The 3,133-nt window shown below is 36.8% G+C and overlaps 1 pseudogene; it reads left to right on the top strand.

Annotated features, from left to right (window-relative positions):
* Positions 1 to 1,052: 1,052 nt before the first annotated feature.
* Positions 1,053 to 1,166, top strand: LOC112448174 (uncharacterized; annotated as a pseudogene).
* Positions 1,167 to 3,133: the final 1,967 nt, after the last annotated feature.

Here is a 3,133-nt window from a genome sequence, read left to right as displayed (position 1 = left end):
CATTTTCACTTAATCACCTTTTAAAGGTCCTATTTCCAAATATAGTCACTCTCATAGGTACTGGGAGTTAGAGCTTCAACATTGAATCTGAGAAGGTTTGAATTTGAGAAGGGACATAATTCAGCTCATTACAACCACCAGAGTCTGGAAATTAACAGGAATAAAGTACTATCTAATCTTCAGACTCCAGTTGCCAAATGCCCTAATAATGTCCTTTATAACAAAAGAATCCAGCTCAGAATCATGGGCTGCATTTAGTAATCAGGTCTCTTTAGTCTCATTCCATCTAGACCACTTTCTTGGTTTTTCCTTGACTCTCATGGCCTTGATACTTTTGAAGTTATAGGTCAGTATTTTTGTAGAATATCCATAAGTTTGTTTTGTCTCATATATCTTCATGATTTAATTCAGATTAAATCTTAGCAGGAGCATCACAGAAGTGATGCTTGCTTCTTCTCATTGCATTCTAAGAGGTGGTACCAACCCTGATTTGTCCCATCACTGATGATGTTAACTTTCCCTTGATTTAGGTGATGTCTGCAAGGCTTCCCAAGCTTATTTTTTTTCTTTCATGTGTGTGGGGATGTGCCCTGAGACTATGTAAATGCCAGTTCCTCATCAGATGTTCAGTTTATTTGTTTATAACTGTATTGTCTCAGGTTTTCCTAGTTCAGTGAGTTAAAATCTAGTAGCACTATTATTTATTTTGATGATCTAATTGTCTCCACTTTGGCCAGTGGGAGCCCCTTCAAGATAATTTCTCTGTCCTCTAAAAATATCTCATTTATTCTGTGAGCATTTTCTGGCATAAGTTGTTCTAGGCTCATCTTAACATTTAGCCTGTTTCAGCCCTGGAACAGGAACCCTGGTTCCTTTCATTGAGTAATTGTATTTAGATGTGTTTTAACAACAATATGCCTAAATCCATCTGTTTGAATAGTATTCTATTGTAACAATAGGATATTGTTAATAGTATTGACAATAAATATTATTGCCTCTTCATTCTTGACTTCTACAGAAACGTGTGATCTGAAGAGGTTACCACTAATCTTTTCTGTGTCTTGGCATTTTGGCTAAGATCAAGTGTAGTATCTGTTCTCATCAGCTTAAGTCTGGTATGTCCTCTATCCAGGCTTCCCAGGTGGCAATAGTGGTAAAGAACCCATCTGCCAGTGCAGGAGGCATAAGACACACAGGTTCAGTCCTGTGGAGGGCATGGCAGCCCATTCCAGGTTCTTGCCTGGAGGATCCCATGGACCAGAGCCTGGAAGGGTCTATAGCGTCGCAAAGAATCGGACACAACTGAAGTGACTTAGCACATGTCCTCTATCCAGGGCTTCCCAGGTGGCTCAGTGGTAAAGAATCCACCTGCAGTGCAGGCGACCCGGGTTTGATCTCTGTGTTGGGAAGATTCCCCTGGAGGAGGAAATGGCAACGCACTCCAGTATTCTTGCCTGGGAAATCCCATGGATAGAGGAGTCTGGCGGGCTGCAGTCCTTGGGGTCACAAAAGAGTTGGACATTCTTGAGCAACTGAGCACACACACATATAGGGGAATATACAGATGTAGTAATGTGTATAAAGGAAAGAACACAACCAGATATCTATATATAAATTAGCATAGATGAGTCCTAGTTCTGGAATTTACTTCTGGGAAAGAAATGAATCTCATTTATTTCCAACAGAAAATTAGATAAGAAATCCAATTATTTTCCCAAATCCCACTTTCATTCTTCAAATCAGTCCATTAGAGAGGTCACATTGTTCCTTTCAGAATCCACAGCTTGAATTTCATAGCAGAGCCAATATATGGCCACTCCTAAAACTAAAGTATGAAATGTCATCTATTTGGAATGTGATTTTAAAACATTGGCCTTAGGGGCCTCTTCCCACACAAGGACAATCGCATCTAAGTTAAAAACACTTGACCTGAAGGGGTGCTTCCTTTTGTTTATTTTTCACTTCTTACTGAGAAAATAGTTCTGATTTTCTTGAATTCTCTTTGAGGCAGTTGGAAAAATAACATGATTATTTCTATTCTTGGTTTCAAAACTGTTCTTTTTCTCTTTCCTTCATTATGCTTCTCACTTCCTTTTGTCCTTCTCCTTCCTTGCCTGGCTCAGCTTTTTCAGTTCACATCCTCTCTGGATACAGTCAGAGTCATCAGTGGTGGAAAAATGTGACTGCCAGGAAGTCTCCATTCATTTTTAAAAGTAAATAGCTTGACAGCCTTTTAATTTACACCCTTGTCAGAGATGGCATGGAACATTTTAGCTTTGTTACTGATTACTGACATTTAACTCCATCGAACAGTGTGGAAGATGAAATCCAAAACTTCATATTGGTAAAGAGACATATTAATTTCTTTACAATATGTGTCTTTTAAAATTCTTCTTTCAGAATGAATTCTGTGGCCATAAAAATTATATGTTAACATTAAGTAGACCATAATTTTCCAAAAAATGAAGTATTCTTGTTTCTTAAACTCGCAAATAAATGATGCTTACTCCAAGAAATGTCATAAGTAATTTGCAAAAGAACATATAAAATGTAAGGTGTATTAAAATCCATATTGAATACAATTTAGTTTTCCCTGATAATTTAGGTTTGTTGTAATCAACAAATACTTAAAAAGGAAAGCAAATATTGTGGGCAATAATTGAGGTATGTAAATCTTTTTTCTTCCATTAAGATGATAACAGCCTTCTAAAAAGAAAAAGTCTTTCTTTTAGAAGCTGTGACCATGGCTTTCTAGGAATAGAATTTTTTGAGAACTCTAAAAACATGTTTCTTCCATGCCAAAAAAAAAAAAAAAACTACTTTTGGACAATGGGCTTGTTAGCAAAAACCTAGCAGGTATATTATCTATAAGTTCAATCTTCAACTTCTGGTGTTTGTGAACAGGTCTCTCATACTATGATGAATGAAGTCATAGACACTGCTTAAAAATGGGCAGATTTTAGAATAATTTCATTTTTGCAATTTTGGTTTCTGTGACTCAGGAATCATATTTCTCTCATATGGTGCTTGATAAATTTCAGTGTATACACTGTAGTTCATATCCAGCCTTAGCCTGGTTCTTTTAAATTGTCTAGGGACTTGTCTAAAAGAATGTTTAGAATATACTCTGTGA

The sequence above is a fragment of the Bos taurus genome, chromosome 9 (genome assembly GCF_002263795.3).
Source record: "Bos taurus isolate L1 Dominette 01449 registration number 42190680 breed Hereford chromosome 9, ARS-UCD2.0, whole genome shotgun sequence".
NCBI classification, from domain to species: domain Eukaryota; kingdom Metazoa; phylum Chordata; class Mammalia; order Artiodactyla; family Bovidae; genus Bos; species Bos taurus.
Note: the sequence above shows the minus strand (reverse complement) of the source record. Positions and strands in the feature narration are given on the sequence as shown.